General features: G+C 49.1%; 1 long non-coding RNA gene across 1 annotated transcript in view; it reads right to left on the bottom strand.

The window, feature by feature from the left end:
- Nucleotides 1–265: 265 nt before the first annotated feature.
- Nucleotides 266–24164, bottom strand: part of LOC147664097 (uncharacterized) — a 41695-nt gene continuing 17796 nt past the window's right edge. The window contains exon 3 of the long non-coding RNA XR_015305192.1: nucleotides 266–339. This is a non-coding gene — a long non-coding RNA (uncharacterized LOC147664097). The remainder of the gene's footprint in view (nucleotides 340–24164) is intronic.

The raw sequence follows: 24164 nt of genomic DNA, 5'->3' as shown, positions 1-24164 counted from the left end.
GAGGAGAAGCCAAATGTGCCAATAGTTAAGGAACTGCTGGGTAAAACTGACCTAAGAAGGAACTGGACCTGCACTACACCCCCAACATTTCCAGGAGGAATGTGACTCCATCATATTATTATCAGAGGTTTGATGACAACAAGAATAGTGCACAGAGGGAGTCAAATGTTGAAGCTGAAGAGACAAAAACAAAACAGAGATCAAGAAAGGGAATAGAGAAAGAAGAAACAGGGGAAAAGGAAACTTAAGAGTTATAGGAATCCTTACCTGACAGTTATATTATATTTTGTTCCTCCAAGGGTGGCAGCCACGCTGCACTTCCTGGTCATCCCAGAATACCTTGAAAGGAAGTAAAGAAATAGTTTTGCATCAGACGACTATCACACTTCATCACATTTTACAAATAACCATCCTGAACTTACAACACAAAAGAATCTCTTGTTCTCTGGAGGCCATTGTGAAGCAAATATGGGTATGAATAAATACTTTTTTGGTTCACCAAGAACCATGATCCCTTGCTGGAAAAGGTCTCTGTGAATATGGAGTGCACCCACAGTCTCAGAGAACAAACCCCAACAACACAGCCCACGTCTTCATAACCCCCATCTTTCCATTTACAGACCATGAAACTTGCAAATCAAAACAATCTGGTTTGCAAAGGTATGTTAAAGTCCTTGAACATAATTCTGCCCACACTTCATAAATCAACCAGACTCTTATATTTATACAAACCATGCTCTCTGAGCAACTGCAATTCAAGGTCAAACTGATGCAGAGTTTGAATGCCAAGCAATGGAAGTAACAAAGCATCAATGTGTTGGCGCTTTTTATCTATAACTTATCTGAAGGGATGATGCGGAGGGTCAGCATAAATAAATCCTTCACGAGACAAAGCTTGGAACATTGAAATGTTTAGATCTCCATTGAAGACAACAAAGCAGCAGCAGCCTATACAACCTGATATAGGCCCGCTGCTCGCAACATTACAATGTATGTATGTAAATGTAAATGTATAGGCATTTATATAGCGCACTACTTACCCGTAGGGTCCCAAGGCACTTCGACCGCTGCGAAACCCTTCCTGGCTTCCCTGAGAGATGGTCCCTTAATGGGTATCTCCATGGTGAGACCAGGCATCCCCGGCGGTCTGGTGGGGCCGTTAGTGAAGATGAGGCAAGCTAATGCCCAGAGTTGCCGAGTGTGATCGCTGATCAGAGTGGGCACCGAGGCGAGAGAATTATCGAGTCCGCTGACCCTGGTCCAGAAACCTGCCGCTCCGGGAATCGAACCCTGGTCCCGGGCCGTCCTCTGCTCTCGGGTCTGCCGCCTCTAACCAGTGAGCCACAATGTCCTAATACACAGCCTCTGCCTCTCTGAAATATATGGATTGGACAGGAGAAGGCAGAAGATAGAGCCTGCAGCAGGACACACAGGAGCCTCCCCCCTTTCTCCTCCCGTAGCTCGCAGTGTCACTGGCATCTCGGAAGGAGGGGGGGTTCTGCTCATCTCCCGTATCTCCCGACTCACCTGAATGATGAAAAGCAGTTTAGCCAAGCCCAGGGAGAACCAGGGGCTGACTTCAGCCTCCTTTCACAGCGATTGTTGTGATTGCTCAACAATTAACCCCTGTGGTCATGCATGCGGCTGTTAACTGTTCAACATTCACGCTTACAGCAGTTCGGAGTACCGGAGGAGTTTCAACCCCCTGGGTCTCTGGGACACCGTTGTTTTATTAAGTAACACATTCTGCTCTCATAGGTCAAAAAGTGTAATGACCTTATAGTCAGCCATAGAAGGCAATACTGCCCATTAAAGGACCATTCCCTTGGTAAAGACACTTGCCTTTGGAGCTACAACAAGCTACAAAGCTATATTAAAGGTTTCAAATTATTACTGAAGGCATAAACATGGTTACTCAGTCAGAGAAATAATGATCATAATATTTGCAGGAGGATCACATAAAGGTAACCTCTAAAGTATATCAAAAGACAGACTCAGAAATAGCTCTAGCTGTAAAGTCAATAGACAGACCACCACAACAAATGTGTGCTAAGAAACAAGAAAACTTTTTTTATAATATCAAATAGCAAACTAGAACCTGCTTAGTTAAAAATCAAGGAAACGTTCTTAAGTTTTTAGACAGAGAGAACACATTATTAACATGGTTCATGATGAGGTAAAAATGACAGCAATCAATGAATGTTCATGAAAACATGGCACAACAAAATGTAATTTAATAAACCACACCCACAAAATGAATAATGAATTGTGACTCTTCACCTAAAAGCCACCAATCATTTTACAAGGTTATTCCCTAACATAATAACTGGATCTTAATCACAGTTTAAGTTTGTGGCCATTCATCAATGACCCAATTTGTATGGGAACATTTGCTGACAGCTTATTAGTTGTTTATTAGAAATGCCTACAAATTGGACTTGTTTCCCAAGAGGGGTGGGTTGGGAGCTCCCGTCAGTCTGACTGTGGAACGGGAGGCACATTTATTGATTAAAAGAGATGCTGGATTCCCATTTACTTATTCTACAAAAGGGCCCTCTGGGTGACCTCAAGGACTGCACCAAGCACGCAATCCTTCTTCCATCTCAGGCACCGTCATTGTGTCTGATTCAGTCCAGTAGAAACTCCTAGTGTAGATGCAAGTTGTGGAAAATCCTTATTACTCACTAAAGGATGTTGTTGAAATCTTACATTTGTTTAAAATTTAGCGTTCTATTCTGCACTGGGCTGTGGGGCCATCGGGACTGAAGGCATGTTCCAATTATCTGCCTTTGATTCTGCAAGCTCGGCACAGAGGCCAGTTGGGCTGGGACCACTGACTGTGACATCCCATTCTGTACCATCTGATTCATGTTCAGTTTCCCAGGTTCCTGCAAACATCGCAAGGATCATGTCTTATTCTGCACATTATTAGTGTTTGAAGTATTTAAATTGCCACTGTCAGTAAAACCTATATCCTGAGCAGGGCCGGACTGGCCGTAACGGGCTTCCAGTGGTTCCCCGGGAGGCTGAAAGAGTGGGGGGGCGATTCTTCAATGCTGGGAAACATATTTCTTACTGGGGGCTGGTTTTGCTATATCGCTCACGCTTTATAAAGATCCTAAAATAAAGACAGAATAATCCCTTCCATGGGCGACTGCTGCTGCCTCCCCCTGGGGACCCCTGTAGAAGGATAGGAGGGGCCCCTCTGCTTCTCCATATGGGAGGGGCCCCTATGTTTCTCCATATGGGAGGGGCGCCTCTGCTTCTGCTTATAGGAGGGGCGCCTCTGTTTCTCCATATGGGAGGGGCCCCTCTGCTTCTGCTTCTGGGAGGGACCCCTCTGCTTCTGGGAGGGGCGCCTCTGCTTCTCCATATGGGAGGGGCCCCTCTGCTTCTGCTTCTGGGAGGGACCCCTCTGCTTCTGGGAGGGGCGCCTCTGCTTCTCCATATGGGAGGGGCGCCTCTGCTTCTCCATATGGGAGGGGCGCCTCTGCTTCTGCATATGGGAGGGGCGCCTCTGCTTCTCCATATGGGAGGGGCGCCTCTGCTTCTGGGAGGGGCCCCTCTGCTTCTGCTTCTGGGAGGGGCCCCTCTGCTTCTGGGAGGGGCGCCTCTGCTTCTGGGAGGGGCCCCTCTGCTTCTGCTTCTGGGAGGGCCCCTCTGCTTCTGGGAGGGGCCCCTCTGCTTCTCCATATGGGAGGGGCGCCTCTGCTTCTGCTTATAGGAGGGGCGCCTCTGTTTCTCCATATGGGAGGGGCCCCTCTGCTTCTGCTTCTGGGAGGGACCCCTCTGCTTCTGGGAGGGGCGCCTCTGCTTCTCCATATGGGAGGGGCGCCTCTGCTTCTGGGAGGGGCCCCTCTGCTTCTGCTTCTGGGAGGAGCCCCTCTGCTTCTGGGAGGGGCGCCTCTGCTTCTCCATATGGGAGGGGCGCCTCTGCTTCTGGGAGGGGCCCCTCTGCTTCTGCTTATAGGAGGGGCCCCTCTGCTTCTCCATATGGGAGGGGCCCCTCTGCTTCTGCTTATAGGAGGGGCCCCTCTGCTTCTGCTTATAGGAGGGGCGCCTCTGTTTCTGCTTATAGGAGGGGCCCCTCTGCTTCTCCATATGGGAGGGGCCCCTCTGCTTCTGCTTATAGGAGGGGCCCCTCTGCTTCTCCATATGGGAGGGGCCCCTCTGCTTCTGCTTATAGGAGGGGCCCCTCTGCTTCTCCATATGGGAGGGGCGCCTCTGCTTCTGCTTATAGGAGGGGCACCTCTGTTTCTGCTTATAGGAGGGGCCCCTCTGCTTCTCCATATGGGAGGGGCGCCTCTGCTTCTGCTTATAGGAGGGGCGCCTCTGTTTCTCCATATGGGAGGGGCCCCTCTGCTTCTGCTTCTGGGAGGGGCCCCTCTGCTTCTGGGAGGGGCGCCTCTGCTTCTCCATATGGGAGGGGCCCCTCTGCTTCTGCTTATAGGAGGGGCGCCTCCGTTTCTCCATATGGGAGGGGCCCCTCTGCTTCTGCTTCTGGGAGGGGCCCCTCTGCTTCTGGGAGGGGCGCCTCTGCTTCTCCATATGGGAGGGGCGCCTCTGCTTCTGGGAGGGGCCCCTCTGCTTCTGCTTATAGGAGGGGCGCCTCTGCTTCTCCATATGGGAGGGGCCCCTCTGCTTCTGCTTATAGGAGGGGCCCCTCTGCTTCTCCATATGGGAGGGGCGCCTCTGCTTCTGCTTATAGGAGGGGCCCCTCTGCTTCTGGGAGGGGCTCCTCCGCTTCTCTTCTGGGGGTGGGAGGTAGAAATTAGATGGATGGAAAGAGAGGAAGAGGAGGGGGAGGCTGGTATATCTTAAGGATTGTGAGGGCCCTGGACCAAACATTTTGGGGCCCCTGCTCAGACCAGTTGTGGATTCCTGATCCAATCAGACTGCTCTAGACTCTAAAGTGTGTCCAATGACCCAGCAGCAGCTCACTGACACTGCGCACAATCCCTGCCACCCACCTGTGATACAAATATATGAAAACAAACTGTGTTTAAAAACCATTCAAGGTCATCAGGGCAGGGCTGTGTGGAGAACAGAGCCAGGTCTATCAGGGGCCCCTAAAAGGCCGGGGCCCGGGGCCAGAGCCCACTTTGCCAAGGCGGTGGAGATGGATGGATGGGTGGGTAGATGTGTCAGTGGGTGGATGGATGGGTGAAATGGATGTGTCAGGGTGGATGGATGAGTAGATGGATGGATGGTTAGATGGATGGGTCAGTGGCTGAGTGGGTGGGTGGACGGATGGTTGGGTGGGTGGATGGATGGGTGGATGGATGGATGGGTGGGTGGATGGATGTGTCGGTGGGTGGATGGATGGGTGGGTGGATGGATGGATGGGTGGATGGATGTGTGAATGGAAGTGTCAGTGGGTGGTTGGATGGTTGAGTGGGTGGATCGATGGGTTGGTGGATGGGTGGGTAGATGGATGGATGGTGGATGGGTGGGTGGATGGGCGGATGGATGTGTGTTGGCGGTTGGATGGGTGAGTGGATGGATGTGTGGGTGGATGGATGGGTGGATTGATGGGTAAAAGTCTGATGAGGAAAAATAAGTGTCAGCTTCCAAAAAGAGAGTGCTGAAGGGCCCCACCTCAGACCACCACCTCAAACTAAGCTCTAATCTACATCTTACCGCTTGCTTGACAAATGAAAGAATTTTGGGCCATCAGGTGGGCTGAGGGGAAGAAAATCAGACAGGAAGGAGAAGAATGAAAGAAAAGAAAACACGAAAAAGAGAATGCTTGAGGAAGAGAATACACGCGAGTCACCCCATGACCACATCTCCTCGACCCATCTCTGTGGACTTCTGATACAGCGAATGTCTTCGTCTTAGCTGTTGCTTCTTGCTCAAACGCTATGGTGGTCTCATGATCCTACGGGTGGGGGGGTAATCAGGTCTGGCTCATGGTGGCCTCATGATCCTACGGGAGGGGGGTAATCTGGTCTGGCTCATGGTGGTTTAATGATCCTATGGGTGGTCTGGCTCATGGTGGTCTCATGATCCTACGGGTGGTCTGGCTCATGGTGGTCTCATGATCCTGCGGGTGGTCTGGCTCGTGGTGGTCTCATGATCCTACCGGTGGTCTGGCTCATGGTGGTCTCATGATCCTGCGGGTGGTCTGGCTCTTTCGTCCAAACATCTTGTGTCGGTGTAGATGTGGCCAAAGAATGTGATCTCTTCTTTTTCTAGTTCACGCTCGACTGGATTCAGTCAATCCAACGCCGTCCTGCTGGAGGTCTCTCCTCCTCAGTCAGGAAGCCCAGAGACTCTGGGCCTAATTTATGAGGTTTTGGGTAGGGCAGCACCACAAGGAATCTTGCTGCACTGTCCTACGTCAGAACAAAAGGGTAGGAATGCACCGTATCTATGTGATTCAGCGCATTCCTGTCCTTTTCCCCAGTGCAGGTGTAATGCAAGGGTGCCCGCGTTGCAGGGTTGATTGATTGTAGGGAGACGTTCCTGCACAAAGTCAATCACAAGAGGCGATTTCCTATTACTATAGGTGTGTAGCAGAATGCAGCACAAATAGAAAAAGGAAAGCCCGAGGAGAAATAAAAAATACATCTTCTGGTTGTGCCTCCCTAATGCCACCCACAGTAACAACTATGGATCACCCGTTTCATGCAGTGCTGTGCGTGAAAGGGGCACATATTTATAAGGCCATGAAAAGCCATGTAAAGTGTTTTCACGTGGCCTTATAAATATGCAGTGGCACATTGCGCCACTGGAGCTTAAAAAAAGTGAAGTTCCGGCGCCGCAAAAGTGCCAGTCTCTGGGTTCTACGTGCACCAGCATGGGACCTGGCTAGGTGCCAACCATCTGGTCAGCTCTCAGCTTTAGTTGGCTTCATCTTGCCAGGCACGAACGGCATCTCCTTTTGGATTCTGGTGTAGAACATGTTAGCCCTGTGGGACCCCGATTTGCAACTTGTGATAACGCCCATTGTCCACAATTGTGTGTCCTCCAGTTTACACTGTGGGAAATGTTGGGGAACACATTTCGGTTGAGGTGGGGTTTTCCGCTTCACTACACCTTTCTTCCCATATCCTTAATCCCTCCCGCTCTCAGGAACATTCACCATGACTGTTCTGAAGCAATTCTTACCACCCATCACTGGTCAGAAGGATGTGGTACATGGCCTGCCTGCGCCTCTCCATGTGCCACCTGCCACATCTGCCTCGAGTGGACCTTCTTTCCCAATTGGAAAGTCTGGAGATCGAGAGGGGCAGGAAAGGCACCTCGTTCTCCAGAGCCTCCACCTTCATGCCTGGAGATTGAGAGGGACGGGACCCGCACCTCGGTCTCCAGAGCCTCTACCTTCATGTCTGGAGTTTGAAAGGGTCATTGGAGCTCCTTCCAGCTGCCAATGGAGGTGGTCGATCTAATTTTATCAGCTTGTTGCCCCTCCACCTAGTCAGTCTCTTCTGGAAGATAAAAATCATACATCGTCTGGCGTGTTGATCATAACGTGGACCCTTCGAAGGCTCTCCTTTCAGAAGGTTTCCATTGTGCTCTGTCGCTGGTCCTGCAGAGTTGAGCAGTAGACGAAGGATACTTTGATTCCCTGTCCAGCATGCCTCATGCAATCTCCAATCATAGATATTTGAGGGGACTGGCACATATCTTTGCACCTATTCCATTGCTTATGCGTCAATGGACTTGTTTTCACATTTCTGAGCCCCTCCATAATTACCAGCTATGGTTACTGATCCTGTACACCGTTTTTTGTGGTTATTATTTTGATGATATACAACAAACAACAATGGTTCGCTGTAGACTTATTATGAATTAAGACAGTTTACAAACCATAGAACGAAATGGAGTGTCTATAGCGCCTGTAAGTCACTCGAGGAGTCGAGTCATACGTCTTCACTTTGTCTCGGTGCACCCCTCACTTCTTTATTCACATGAGCAGCTGTTCACTTCTTGCGCACTTTATTTCATGATTCTTGCTGATTTCATTTGCTAAATTCTGTGAATAGATTTAATCAAGTGTGATTGTTCTATCTTTGCTTTTGAACTGTATTTTCCATACTGTCCACGTCATGTCAGCAAATGTTAAAACTGTACATTTCTGGTTAATGGACCGCTCTTGGTATTTTTCAGAAATCACTCTACAGCAGGGTTCTTCAATCTGTGGGGCGCGCCCCCCTGGGGGGGCGTGGCGCCATCCCAGGGGGGGGCGCGGGCTCCACTTCGATCTTCCCTTTGTGCCCGTTTCTTTGTCTGGGTGATTCTCCCAGGAGGGGGCCAATTCACGGAGTTAACAGCGTGCGAGGCAGGGGTCTCCTCTGCTAAAAACGAAAGCAAACAAGCAGACACGCTTTCAGTTTTAGCAGAGGAGACCCCTTGCCTCCCACTGCAGCTGAAGCTGTCAGCTCTGTGAATTAACCCCCTCCTGGGAGAGTTAGCTCTTCCCTGAAGGGAGAGAAGGTTTCCGGAGAGGGTTTGAGGCACGGGCGGGGTGGGCTCTGGCCCAGGGCCCCAGCCTTTCAAGGGGGGTGGGAGTGAGGGGGAGTTGGGGGGGGGGGGCGGGAGTCCTTCAGTTATTTTGGGAAGGGAGGGAGAGGTTGAAATCCGGGTTTGGGCCATGAATCGGGACAGTGGGCTCTGGTCTGTGGTCCTCAACTCATGAGGATCTTTGTGTGGGCACCCGGTGTTCAGGGATGTTGGTCTGCAGATTCGAATTTTAATCATAAAAGGTGTGAGGGTGGAGTGGGGGATGTATGGGTGGGGGGTGGATGGATGAGTGAGGGAATGGATGGTGAGTGAAGGGGTGAATGGATGGTGGGAGAGAGGATGGATGCATGAGTGGAGGGATGGATGGGAGTGGATGATGTGTGTATGGTTGGAAGGGTAGATGGATGAGTGGAGGGGTGGATGGATCAGTGAAATGGTGGATGGATCGATGGGGGGTGGATGGTGCACGAGTCGGTGGGTGGATGGATGAGAGAGGTGATGGATGGATTGATGTATTAATGGGTGAAGGGATGAATGAATGGATGGATGAGTGAAGGGGTGGATGTGGGGATGGATGGGTGATTGAGGAGGGTGGATAGACGGGGGGATGGATGGGGGAGTGAAGGGGTGGATGAGTGGTCAATGGATGGATTCATGAGTGGATGAGTGGATGGATGAGTGGGTGGATGGGTGAAGGGTGGATGGAGGGATGGGTGGCTGGGTGAGGGGGGAATGGAGAGAGAGGGGGAGGATGGATGGATGGATGAGTGATGACATGGATGAATGATTGGCAGAGTGGATGGGCAGGTGTGTGCATGGATGGGTGAGGAGAGGAGCATGGAGATGGATGGGTCAGAGAGTGCATGCATGAGGGGGGGAGGGTGGAGAGCGGGATGGATGGGTGGATGGATGAGTGGGGGTTGAGTGGGTGGACGGATGAGTGACTGGGTGGATGGATGAGTGGGTGGGGGGATGGCTGGATGGGTGAGAGGGTGGGTGGTTGGATGGATGAGTGGATGGATGGATGGGTGGAGGAGTGGATGGATGAGTGGAGGAGTGGATGGATGAGTGGAGGAGTGGATGGATGAGTGGGAGGATAGCTTGGGTGAATGGTTGGATGGATGAGTGGGTGGATGGATGGGTGGAAGAGTGGATGGATTGGTGAGGGGATAGATTGGGTGAAGGGATGGATGGATGATGGATGGTTGGGTGAGGGGGTGAATGGAGGGATGAAGAGGTGAGATGATGGATGGAGGGATGGAAGGTGGATGGGTTTGCAAGTGGTTGAAGGGGTTTGGATGTGGATGGGACTCAGATGGAGGGACGGAATGAATGGTGGGGGAGTTGGTGGATGACAAGGTGTACATGATGGATGGGGAGGGTTGTGATGACTTCCTTTGCTTTCTTGGTGCCATGAGAGTTGTGGTTCAGAGTGGAAGGTATTTGAATTGTTTGGCTGCTCCCTGGCCTATGTGTTACTGTTCTGTATTCTATCTGTGCTCATATGTGGGATCTATGCATCATGCGTGTGACATTTTGCGTGACGTCCAGCTGCTACTTGAATGCGGGGCCCCCATGGGCAAGGTCGGGTTCCATGTTTTGGGTTCCGCTTGGTGAAGCACCCATGGTGTGTTCCTTATAGTGGGTTCATCACGGCGGTCCTCCCTTTGGTTCACTTGTGCATGGTGCTTTACATCCTACAATGTATTTGTTTATTTGTTGGGGAGTTTGTGAGATTGGGTTCTCAGCACTTGCGGTGTTGAAGACTAGGTACCGTTTAGAACTGGATGTGGAGCACAGCCTGAGGATGGCAGTGGCAGGGATTCACCCACAGATTGAGAGTCTAAGTGTGGCTGGGCACCGGCACACCCGTCATATTCATGTTGGTGGTGTTGTTGTTGATCTGTGTCCTGTGTAAGGCAGGGCATCCTAGTGGGGAGAATTTGCGCACATTTTGTCTTGGAGGATTGTGTTTTGAGCTGTCTGGTACGCCTCTGTCGTTTCGTCACACCCACTCACAGGCTTGCAGTTTGCTAGGCACTCTTGTTGTGTTGAGCATTTTTTGCCGGATATGGCCTGTGGTGTGCGCGTGGCGGTCGATCATGTGGTGTGCCGGATTCCCGAGGTTTCTGTCGGGTGGTGGGGGGGCCCAACATCTGGGGGAATTCAGCTGGGGGGGCTCAACCTGGAAAAGTTTGAAGACCTCTGCTCTACAGTGAAGCGTTGTTGCTTGTTATCTGCTGTTCCCCCAGGTTCCTCGTCTAGCAGTTTGGCTATACCTTTGTACTCTTTATAGCATCACTTTGTTGCGGCGCATCAGTGAGTTACAGGCACTGAGCGTGTGGCCGCCCTTCACATTCTTCTTCCTGGAGGAATTATTCCTCAGAACTACATCGCCTCTCCTTCCCAAGGAGTGACCTCTTTCCATCTGAGGCGATCTGTCACCCTTCCCACCTTCTACCCCCAGAGGAGGCGACATTACATCAGTAAGAGCCCCAAAAGGAAGTCTACATTTATATTGGCCGACTGTAGAGGCTGCAAGAAGGGCACCTCTGCCCAGAAGTGGACCTTATCTCATTGTATCATCTTGTGCATCAAAAAGGTACTGACTGAGGGAATCTGCGCTCAGACCCGCAGAGCAGAGTCCTCCGCATCAGCACTTGTCAGGGGTGTTCCTGTGGCTGAGATTTACTGTGCGGTGACATGGGCTTCCCTCCACACCTTCGCGAGGCGTTATTGCATGGATTCAGAGGAGAGGAGGGAGGGCCAGTTCAGACATTCAGTGCTTCAGGGCATTTAACAGAGTTATTTAACACCGTAAAGACTCTTGGTGCGATTCTAGAATGATGCAATCTTTAGGAAACTCTTACAGTCACGACTCAAGACCTGGACAAAGGAGAAAAATATTCTCTCTAACCTTCAGGCCGGATTCTGAAAAGGCCAAAGTAGAATCGACCAGGCTCTGAGGTTGTACATAATCTGTGTGAAATACGTGTCCCTGGAAGCTCCCCACATACCCCGGTAGACCATTTATATTGGAAAACTCATCTGGCGAAGTTGGAAACAAACTTGACGCCACAATTCTACATTTTGCTAACTCAAGCAGCAAGAGACCAATAAAAGGAGCACGGACGCATTCAAGACAAACGCACGGGTGGCTTGTTCTTCTGGTGCTAACTGTGAGATTATACGAAAGTTCAGGCTCTTCATAAACTGGGAAACATCTTCTTGTGAAGTTTACTGAACCTGGGTCCTGGTACCCCAATGGCAGCATTAACAGCTGAGCTGGGGTTCACCACACTGGAGGATCTCGACCCCGTAAGACACCGGGGGCGAGTGTGACCGACTTCAGCTCTTGCCTGATATAGAATGGAGCTGCAGGAACTGCGATGATGCAGGAACTATAATAGTTTACCCTGGTTCAAGCAAGTTAAGAACATTTTAACATCCACTTGTAGGGTAGAGCAATAGAATAACTTGGAACTGATGAGTAAGGCAACCCTAGAACTGGTTACAAAGACATATTGGTCATTCATGTGGAGCAAGCAAGAAGCCGGGAGAGGCATCCTTCTGACTAATTACCAGAAAGTAACATGTGAACGTCGCTGGGGGCCGTTCTTGGACTTGCCGTTCCCTGCTGAGAAAATGGCTTTATATCTCATGTTCAGATTAGGAACTCCTTAGGTACGGGCCTTTACTAAATCACGGGTAAAGCCCCTGGAGGCGGATCTGACACGTGCCCCCGAACATAAGGGGGACCCGAGTCATTTATGCGTGTTATGCTGTTGTATGATATGTCGCATAAAATCCGAAGGTACTACCTACGTCCCCTTTTGCTAGCACGTAAACTGAGATGCTGCAGTGCAGCACTATCATTATGTTATAGAACTGATCGTGTGGAGATTTACCAGGCAGTTGCTTTGTATATGCAGACCTGCCACACACAGCAGCGAAGGAAGTGGGTTCAAACCATAAACCAACTGTAGTGATGGTTTTACCATTTTCGGTTTGTCTCTGGGGGCTGTGGTTGTTCTTTGACATATCTGCCCTCATAAAATGGAGCGTGGCTCGACTCCGGCATTAAAGGCACTAGGGCACTATGGACGACCTGGAGCCCCTTATTGACTGAACAGAGCATCGAGAGGTATTGTTGCACATTTCTATTTGCACCTGCACTTTATAAAATACTCGCTTAGGTGTTGGCCGTCTATTGGCGCATATCTGAGGGTTAATTTCCATTGGGCTGTCAGCAAAACTGTCATTATTTGGTCAATCTCGCTTTTCTACCATACTAGGTAACGTCTGCGCCACAAGCTTGTGCTCTTCTTTTATTTCTGTTGTTTATAAGATAGCTTTCAGGCTTCCTAGCAGGTTTACTTGCTCTGAGTAGGCAACGAGCAGACGGAGATGCCGGTATCTGCACCTAGGTACGCGCTTGTGAGCTGGTACGTTTTGTAAGATCTAATGACCGCTCTATCTAATTGATTGGTTTTAATAGTGATGTACGTCATCCGTTTGCACTTGCACTTAACGTCAGATCATGGACGATGCACAAGGTGTAGTATTTATATCAACTGTGCTTAAGTTGTTTTAAGTGAATACAAATTGTGATTGTTTTATTATGTGCTGTAAATATTAATGTTTTCGGCATTATGGCATAAACCGCTGACAATAAACTTTTGCCATCAAGTACCACACCTGCAGGAATGCTCAGTGGGTTGTGCGCTTCTAGAATTAACATGGACTTCTGTGGAAGTGTGTCCCTCCAGAAAGCAGAGTAGAACATACAGTGGAAGTCAAGAAAGGTTTATTTAAGTATCACAGCTACAGAGACCCCATCCATCATCAAGCTAAGACCGACCGACAAATGTCTCTATTCCAGCCACCACCTAGCAACCATCCCCACATTCCAGAGTATCATGACACAGGACGTCACCCCTTCTCCCCCCTTACACATTCTAAACTTGAAGAAAATAAAAGGAAACTTAACTATGAATGCAAAGAATGCTGAGAACATAATAGAGAATGCAGTTACGATCTTTGAAGAACTCAACAAAGCGATTTCATAGGCAAAGAGAAAACTGGGGTGCATGGCAAATGGAAAAGCGCTCACTTTAAGAAACACAATCGTGCAAACGTCGGGGAATACCTTTCAAGTAAAATGGTCCAGAGCCCCTTTCTCATGCAACAGGCTCTTCCACCTCAGAGCCCGAATCAGGCCCACCAGTTGCGGTGCTAGTATCAAAACTAGCACTAGCCTGACACTTTGCCACGCAACTTGAATTCCAAATTCTATGGTCCCTGGTCTTTATTGCAATTTTCAAAACCTTGATAACATTAAATGGAAGAATGAATTTGGATCTGCCTCCGCCTTTCCTGGGAGACTTAATCTTGCCCTAGTCTCCCACGTCGACCACTGTTCTCTTCACAGCCATCCTTTTATCATACAAGATCCTTCTTTTTTTCATCACCCCTTTCTCTCTTTCCAGCCCTCCATGCTGCTCACCTTTTTATCCACTAAGGTTCTTTTGGTCGTTACCCACAACCGAGTGACCTCCGTGTTGGGGACCCTTCCTTTAAATAAACGAAAGGGAGTTTCAACAGTGGACGATCAAGAAGTGTACCTATACTCGCGAACCTTCTTCCTCATGGCTGCAGGTCAAGGAAGTCCCCTTCCAAAGATAACCCCTGCTCACCCCCTTGGTAGCTTGGCACGAGCAGTCAGGCTTATCCCGGAGGCAATGTGTGAAGCGTTTGCGCGTGCACCCAGCAACAACACCCAAGGCCCACCACAAAGGAAACTCGACACAAGGTTATATATAAAAATAGCCTTTGTAATATACCAAACACATTAGATAATAAACACACAATTTACAATGTGCCAACAGGCACGGGCAGAATTTACAGGGGATTATATACACGGGACAGGGCCACGTGGACCACTGTCAGGAATAAGAACTTTTAGAACTAGCACTTGGTAGAAATAGCACTTTGTAGGAATAACACTTAGAACATAGAATAATTGTAGCACCAAATAGCACATGTAGCACACAACCAGTAAACACTGGTAAAAGGTAAGTACACATTACGCAACCCTAACCACCGTAGGCATATATCACGCAGGGCACCATGAATTCACTAGTATAACTATACGAGGTAAAACAACCTCCTAGGCATAAAAATACATTTAGGGGTATAGGCAAAAAGCATTGCATATTATGCAGAAACACAGTAGGTAAGTAATCACACATTTGCGCAGAAAATCATATATCTAACCCCAGGCCAGCTTGGCCTCTCAGAGGTTCACAGGCCCAATGTCCAGAATGTCTGGGCTGGCTGCGCAGGCAGCCAAAGAAGATTGCACAAGGCCTAAACGATGCAGCTGCCCACTAAGTGCTGGGCAGCTGGTGAACTGAGCCTGGCTCTCCTCTGGGGCTTTGAATATAGGAATGCGACCAAACACGACGTGGGAGCCACGCAGGCTCTAAGCTCCAAAATGCCCCCTAATACAACGTGGGGCCTCGTGGGCTCTGAATACAAAATGCTCGCTGGAGCCTCGTGGGCTCGAAATGAACGGGGCCCCAACACGTTGGAGCCTCTTGGGCTCTGAAACAAAATGTGCCCGGGTCACGTTGAGCCACGTGGGCTCTAAAACAAAGAGTGTGCCCAAGTCACGGTGGAGCCTTTCAGGCTCGAAACCACAATGCCCCCAGGAGCCTCTCGGGCTCTAACTAAAACAATGCCCCGAAATCAGGTGGAGCTTTGTGGGCTCTAAACAAATGCATCCTTTAGCAGAGGAGCGACTCGCCGAGACGCCCGCACTCACCGGCTGTTGGGAGGTGGCGTCTCCGCTGGCTTCCCTTCTCCTTCCTGCGGCGGTTCTGCGGGGCTGCAGGCGGTGTCCGTGAGAGCCTCCCGGACTCCGTGGGGGCTCTCCGGTCTCTCAGTTTCCGCCGCGGGTCCCAGGCGGTGCAGCCTCACCTAGGAGAAGCACCCCCTGGCTCGAGGTTGAGGCTGGCTGGGCAACCAATCACTGCACGGCCCTTCAGACGAGCCTCTAGGCTCCGGGGCACTTGAACCAATGGCAGCGCGGCCCGGGAGACGAACCTTCAGGCTCTGGGGCGCACTAGCCGATGGCGGTGTGGCCCTCTCGATGAGGCCCCGGGCTGCGGAGGTGAGTCCCTTGGCAAGATATGGGGTAGGCTCCAGTTTAGAGGCAAAAGTCCCTGGTGGAGTGGGCACCCACTAGGGATTTCAAATCAACAGATGCGCGGAGGAATCCTGGTCTATCTCCGATGCGGCTGGTGAGATGGGGTGGACTCCCGCACCGTAATTAAGCTGCCAGTCACCACCCACGTGGGGTAGGCACCCGCTTGAGACACAGGAAGCAGGGTGGCACCCGCAAACAAGCGCCAAGTCTCTGGCAGGGTGGGCACCCATCAGGGGCACAAGACGTCACAAAGGCAGGTGGTCCCCATGCTGGGGACTCCCTCTGCAGGGCGATCTCAGCTCCGTGCTGCAGTAAAAAGCAGAAGCACTCCCTGGAGGAAAACAAAGCGCTGTAAAGAAATAAACGATTCAGAAAAGGGGGTGGTGATGAACAGAGTGTCTGAATTAAGCAGACCACTCTTACCCAGTCCAAAGATCAGGGCTTGATCCATCACCGTTATTTAGCTCACTGCACCATCCCAGCTCAGAACCTGGCTATATGCAAATTAGTCTGTCCCTGGCCCACTGCATCATGGGAACAGGGCAGACCAAACTACCAAGCCAATTCTTCACCAGAAAGGAGACAAGCTTCCGGGGACCGGTTTCTGGCATTTCAGCCGTCGTCTGCCCGGCTTGCTTGAATCCTGATGGTGCAGTGAGCAAGGGACTCATGTCTGAGTATACCCTGCCACACCTATAGTGGCCAAAAACGATTCAGAAAAGGGGGTGGTGATGAACAGAGTGTCTGAATTAAGCAGACCACTCTTACCCAGTCCAAAGATCAGGGCTTGATCCATCACCGTTATTTAGCTCACTGCACCATCCCAGCTCAGAACCTGGCTATATGCAAATTAGTCTGTCCCTGGCCCAGTGCATCATGGGAACAGGGCAGACCAAACTACCAAGCCAATTCTTCACCAGAAAGGAGACCAGCTTCCGGGGACCGGTTTCTGGCATTTCAGCCGTCGTCGGCCCGGCTTGCTTGAATCGTGATGGTGCAGTGAGCAAGGGACTCATGTCTGAGTATACCCTGCCACACCTATAGTGGCCAAAAACGATTCAGAAAAGGGCTGTAAAGAAATAAACGATTCAGAAAAGGGGGTGGTGATGAACAGAGTGTCTGAATTAAGCAGACCACTCTTACCCAGTCCAAAGATCAGGGCTTGATCCATCACTGTTATTTAGCTCACTGCACCATCCCAGCTCAGAACCTGGCTATATGCAAATTAGTCTGTCCCTGGCCCAGTGCATCATGGGAACAGGGCAGACCAAACTACCAAGCCAATTCTTCACCAGAAAGGAGACAAGCTTCCGGGGACCGGTTTCTGGCATTTCAGCTGTCGTCGGCCCGGCTCGCTTGAATCCTGATGGTGCAGTGAGCAAGGGACTCATGTCTGAGTATACCCTGCCACACCTATAGTGGCCAAAAACGATTCAGAAAAGGGGGTGGTGATGAACAGAGTGTCTGAATTAAGCCGACCACTCTTACCCAGTCCAAAGATCAGGGCTTGATCCATCACCGTTATTTAGCTCACTGCACCATCCCAGCTCAGAACCTGGCTATATGCAAATTAGTCTGTCCCTGGCCCAGTGCATCATGGGAACAGGGCAGACCAAACTACCAAGCCAATTCTTCACCAGAAAGGAGACAAGCTTCCGGGGACCGGTTTCTGGCATTTCAGCCGTCGTTGGCCCGGCTTGCTTGAATCCTGATGGTGCAGTGAGTTTGGTAGTTTGGTTTGCCCTGTTCCCATCATGCACTGGGACAGGAACAGACTAATTTGCATATAGCCAGGTTCTGAGCTGGGATGGTGCAGTGAGCTAAAAAATGGTGTTGGATCTAGCCCTGATCTCTTGACTGGGTGAGAGTATTCTGCTTATTTCAGAAACTCTGTCCATCACCACCCCTTGTTGTTAAATATTTTGTCCACCCTAAGCGTGGAAGGGTATACTCAGATGTGAGTCCCTTGCTCATTGCACCATCAGGATTCAAGCAAGCTGGGCCGACGACGGCTGAAATGCCAGAAACCGGTCCCCGGTAGCTTGTTTCCTTCCCAGTGTAAGAATTGGCTTGGTAGTTTGGTTTGCCCTGTTCCCATCATGCACTGGGACAGGAACAGACTAATTTGCATATACCCAGGTTCTGAGCTGGGATGGTGCAGTGAGCTAAAAAACGGTGTTGGATCTAGCCCTGATCTCTTGACTGGGTGAGAGTATTCTGCTTAATTAAGAAACTCTGTCCATCACCACCCCTTGTTGTTATGTAAAGAAATAAAGGCACAGCGCACCCAGGCGCTTGAGGTGCACAAAAGTCCAGGGCATTTTACATGGAGTCACAGCCCCTTTTTATACACATAACTCCTTTGTCTGAGGCTGCAGGGTTAAGGGAAAATCAGACGCAGCTGGTTTTGGAGCACTTTGTTGTGCTCAGCCCCTCTCCCCATTCACTAGTCAGGCTAGGGACATCAGTCGCACCGCAGGGGGCGAAGCCAGCATTGTATAGGGAAGGCCCAGCCCTATTCAGGTCCCAGGTGCACTCCTCCCACCCATCTGGCTGTCAATCTCTCTATTCACCACCGGGGCAGACCCATCCCGACTCCTGGAGCCAGCCAATCACAAGCCAGACAGTCAATTCATCTTTATTACACAGACCTGCCAACTTCTAGTTGATCACACGAGTCCGCACATATCAACTCGACCCTACACTCCCCACACATCAGGAACTAACATGGAAACACACATTCCCCTTGCATTCCTATGGGAGGGCAGGCCAATCTCACCACACGCACTCAAGAGTGCGCACGCACTTTACACTGGGACACAGTGAAAGTGCGCAGAAGCCAAAAAAATCTAACACAAGGTCACAATTAAAAGCTAAAAGTTTAGGGGTATACCTGCCAGAAGGGCCAAGTCCAACAATGGCCCAGTCCCAACTTTCACCACAGGCAACAGCTTGTTGCATAGTCTCTTTAATAACGTTGACAAACCTTTCCACCACACTATTGGTTTGTGGATGGTACAGGGCCGCGTTCTTATTCTTGATCCCCCTGGAGCTTAGAAACTCTTCCATGACTAAAGATGTGAACTGAATACCATTGTCAGACAAGAGTGTTAACGGGAAACTCTAGAAACTCAATCACTACACCAGACTCAACGGAATTAACAATATTGATATCAGGCCAAACGGAAAACATATCAATACACACAATCAAATAGCAATCCCGAGTCTTCAACTTCACAGGTCCCAAAATATCGATTGAAACGTCCGTCCACAGACCAGAAGCCTGTTCTCTAATAACCATGTGTTGCATCTTGCACTTCAATATCCTGTCACACCACGCACATTCAACACATTCACGCACCAACCTCTCTACATGTACATCCATGGCAGGCCACCAATATGCTTACTTGATCCTTTCCTTTGGCATGGCAATGCCCATGTGCGAGGTGTGAGCACTCTTTACTAGCTTATCCGTTAGTACAAGGGGTGCAACCAACATACTACCGCGCATGAGGAGACCATCCTCCACCGTCAGATCTTCCCTAACTTGCCAAAAGCCTTCGAGGACCTCTTCACAGTCCTTCTTTTCACACCAACCACCTTGTGACCATGGTTAGAACTGTCTGCAAGTCTAAATCGTTCATCTGAGGTTCCCTGTACTCACTCTCAAGAATCAACCCTTCACTAATCAGACACAAATTAATTCCTTCATCCAGTTATTCACCTCCAAACCACTCAACATCATCCGTCGTTTCACACTCCTCACCCCGAGTCTTGACAGAAAGTCTGCCAGAACTGTAGAGTCACAACCCACTTCAGTATCCTATGGGAGACAAAGTCAATGTCTTTCTTGGAGAAGACCTCCCTAAGAGGATTGTGGCCAGTAAGATTTCTGAACCTTTTCCCCCACAAAACCTTTCTTAGCTTGGGTACCGCCCAGAAAACACCCAGAGCTTCTTTCTCCACAACAGAACAGTTGCATTCAGCACCTCTCAAGGGCCTAGAGACGAAAAGAATGGCTTTATCCTCCCTATCAAGCATCTGCAAAAGAAGTGATCCTAACCCCTTCGAGCTGGCATCAGTGATGAGATAAGATGCCTTTGTGGAGTCAAAACTTGCTAGACAAGGTGTTTCATTCAGATGTTTCTTAACCGCTTCGCTGCGGCGGCTTTTCCCGCTGTGCGCGGCAAATTCAAAATTACCGCGTTACGTGACGAGCTGGCCTTGTCATCCGCGCAGGACAGGTAAGCGCGATGACGAGCCCAGCTCGTCAATAGCCCCGAAGGGGTTAATGCACTCAAACACTTTCCCACAGCCCTTTGACCCAACAAATGTGCTTCGCTTCTGGAGGACAGACCTCAAGCAAGAGGTTTTCTCTGCAAAGTTCGGAACGAACTTTTGATAAAATTCAGCTATGGCCGGAAACTTTACAAACTCTTCCTTGTTTAAAGGGGTGTGCAAATTACAAAGGGTATTTAGCAATGACACTTTGGATTCGATGCCTGCATTGGACAAAAAGTGCCCTAAGATATCAAATTTGCACTTGTCAGCCCTAAGAGTGCGGTAAGCATCATGTAACTTCTTCAATACGGACCTCAGCCTCCCATCATGCTCCTCAAGATCCACACCAAAGATGAGCACATCATCTGGGTACACCTTGACACCCTGAAGGCCATCAGGAATGCCCTTCATCGCCCACTAAAAAACTGAGGCTGCAGAAATCAGTCCAAAAGGCATTCTTAGAAATCTAAAGGTACTAAAGGGTGTTTCAAAGGAGGTAAAGTCCTGGGAAGAGGAGTGAATTTTCCGAATATTCTGAAGAGGAGTGAAGCCTGGCCTGGTGAAAGGGAGAGGTCAAGTCCAAGGATGAAAAATGCCTTCCCCCCTCATGAGAACACAGCATTTTAGTTATGTGGTGTAAAGGGCAATGATCAACAATAACTGCTTCATTGAGCTCCCTCGAGCCGACACAGAGCCTTTCCTCCCCATTGGCTTTGCGGGCCATAACAACAGGAGAGGCCCACTCCGTTGCTTCAACTTCTTGAAGGTTTCCCTTGGCTAAGAGATTTTTTAATTCAACTTTTATACTCTCCCTTACTAACAGATGTGCATTCCTGACCTTAGCTCCTTAGCTGTTTTTAGAACAGCATTAGATTTAACCTTTATCCGATGTACACAGTCTCGATTAGCATTACTAACAACCCTAATTGGTGGTAATTCTTTTAGGCAGACAGATCTCATTGGGATCAACGCAGATATGTAGATCACATTGATGGAACCAACTTATGAGCGAGTCCCCTTTCATCAAGACATAGATTTTACCCGGGATGACTCTCCTTTTGAAGTCAATTGTGCCCCAGAAATAACCCAGCAACTCAATAGTCACCCCACCTTAACCTTTTGGTCTAATGTCTGGCTTCAACAGGGTGACTTTGCCCAGCAGATTACGCTCATAAAATGTTTTGGGGACTAGCGTTACCTTGGCCCCAGAGTCGAAGAGCATGTTCACGGGAGCATCATTGATCAAAACTAGCTCCTGAGGGCAATCATCAGCATTCCCTGTGACTGGGAGAATATTGATTTCTTCCAATTCTTCTTCATATAGATCAACTTCCCTGACTTTTTTTATGCCTGTGCCCTTTCTGCAGTTCTTTGAGACATGACCTTTTCTCTCACACATTTTGCACATGGCCTTCCAGCATGGGCAGTCTTTAAAGTTGGCCATATGGCCTGGCTGCCACACCTGAAGCACTTCCCCTGAAAATTGTTTGTATTAAAGGGCTTTGAAGTGGTGCTCGATTTGGGTTTAACAAATCTATCCATAACCACCTTGACATTAGTGTTCTCCTTTTTATCACCTGAACTGTCTTTGTGTATAATATTAACACACGCTTTTGAATGCTTGTGACTTTTGGCTATGGTCAGCACTTCTTGAAGCAATGGCGTGCATTTTTGCCACAGGGCGTCTCTCTTTTTATCGAGGACTCATCCCAATATGAACTGATCTCTTAAGAGCTCATCTAAAGCTGCACCAAAATTGCACGTGGAAGCCAATTTGCGCAAGGAAGTATGCACTGTTCTACCGACTCATCCTGCCATTGCATCCTTCTCCCGAAGTGATATCGTTCAAGGAAAGTACTCACTATGGTGAGGTAGTGAAAGTCCAACTTTTTGATGCAGATCTCGTATTCATTAAGAGTGGCAGAGTCACTATCAGAGAGTTCAGGAAGGTGTTCAACGACTTCTTGTCCCTCAGAACTGAAGGAAGTGGCCCTTAGGGGCCACCCGGGTTACTAAGAACCACCTGCTATGCCTTCCCAGGAATGAAGAGTCGTTCAGACAGTAGAGAATATAAACAGGATTTATTATCAGTTCTCGGCAGAGAGAGATCCGGTCAGACCTGAACCCTAAGATGGTTGCCGAGTGGACTGCCTTCCAAACTGGTTACAGTAGGTAAAGAAGCTTCCCAGCATCTCCCACCCGGCCCACCATGGAAATGTACTGGCTCGAGCTGGACCCGAACAATGGGGGCTCAGAGAGATGCGCTACTACTTGCGAGATGGGTACACCTTTTCGGCAACTCACGGTTATCGTGCTGGGCTTCAGCGTCTCTAAACGTGGGAGCAGAGCTACACGCTCAGTTTGGTATTTGAAGGGAGAGCACCTTATTCATTAGCAAGTCGAGAAACAACCTTGGACATAAAAGAAAATAACAGTGAAATACAGTGTTCAGCTGAGGCAAGCAATTCTGGATACATGGGCCTAATGCTGGTGCAGCCTATGCAGTCTAAATAAGGATTACAAAATACAAAATGGAGCCACACTTGCTAACTGAGACTTGCACATTACGGGGATAGCTCAACGGGTTGCATACAAACGTGGCAACGGCTACTAACTTAGCTATATAATGGTAATCTAATATAGCACAGTTCAAGGATAGCAAGAGATTTTTCAGACTAACAGACCCTCCTTTTAGCATTATATGCTAATTGGCTTTATTTGGCTATCCGGTAGGGTCTTTACAATGATAAGGGGAAAAGGATATAGTTATCTATCCATAGTAAATGTGAAAAGAAAGCGAATGCAAACATCATAAATTGTAATCAATATTCGAACACTCCCTCGTCGATTAACATTATTGACTGTATTTCTTGCATCATCATGAGAGTGTGCTTATTATTACTTTTTGGTAGTGAGACACTGGGAATGAGTCTGCTTATGCAATACGTGCAGCAAGCTGGGTGGCAATTTATGCATAGACAGCATGTGAAAACAAACCCTGCAATAGCTATCAGGAAAAGGAGTATTTTCCAACCTCATAATGTCAATATTCCCCAGAGCTATCCCGAGAGGGACCAGGTACCATTGTCTTCGTGAATTTCTGAAGCCAGTCTATACAATTTCTGCACTGCAGATTTTACAGTCGGGGCACTGACATGTATGTACACGCAGCAGCTGCTGCTGACGATGACATGGCAGGCTCCACCCCTGTCAGCTAAGATAAAATCTAAAACCATCCGATTTTGAAGCGAGACACGTCTCGTAGCTTGGAGCTCAACTGTAATATTAGTCAGTATTCCTGCAGTGGTGTTAAAGACTCCCTCATCTATTCTAGTCAGGCGTCGGATATTGCGGGAATTGAACATCGGACCCCAAAACAGTATGATACCCTTCATTATGTCAGTAAACTGCTGCAATTTCTTTTTTAGCTTTTTTAGTTGGCCAGTATTATCCACAGGAGTGGGAGATCACCGGCTGGACTAGGAGACTGAGCTGAGCTAGTCTGTTGTTGAGTTGTACCACTTTTAACTTTAGAGCTTTGTGACATAGCACACCAGCTTGCCTGTCTACTAGTTGAGCACTGGGGTGCATCTGTGTAGCGAGTGCATGGATGGTGCGCCAAAGCCTGTTAACATTCTTTCACTCCTGGACCATGCCCAGCACGTGAAACACTCTCTTAAAAACATCTCTTAAGTCAAATGGCTCTGTCCAGAGGTCCTACACCTCGGCTGCCCTCCACTCTTGTATCCATAACGGTAGGCCCAGTTCTTACATTTATTCACCTGCTCCACACATGCATTGCCCTGCTATCAACATTCCTTTTCCAGCCGGAGGCCTGTGAACAAGATTTTCAAACCATGTATTTCGCATGACTTTTCATGGATCTCTCCTCCTACTCATGCTTTTCATCATCACCTGTACAAACCACTGTGGCCACATTTAATGGAACAATACTGAGGTGCGCTTATTCTTTCCACGCAAAGGCCCACATGCTTAGAACTGCTTTACAAATACACAAAATGCCCAAGGCACAGCTCCACAATGTAAAATAAAAAGAACTCTCAGTGTGAAACACACCAGCAAATGATACAAAGCGTGCTGCATGTTATGTTATGTTATGTTATTGTTTTTTATTGTGCGCACAGCTACTCCAGCCAAGGAGCGTCCTGGCGCATAGACAGGAGAAACATAACACAACAGGGAA

Source organism: Lissotriton vulgaris, unplaced genomic scaffold (genome assembly GCF_964263255.1).
Source record: "Lissotriton vulgaris unplaced genomic scaffold, aLisVul1.2 SCAFFOLD_1464, whole genome shotgun sequence".
In the NCBI taxonomy this organism is placed as follows: Eukaryota; Metazoa; Chordata; class Amphibia; order Caudata; family Salamandridae; genus Lissotriton; species Lissotriton vulgaris.
Note: the sequence above shows the minus strand (reverse complement) of the source record. Positions and strands in the feature narration are given on the sequence as shown.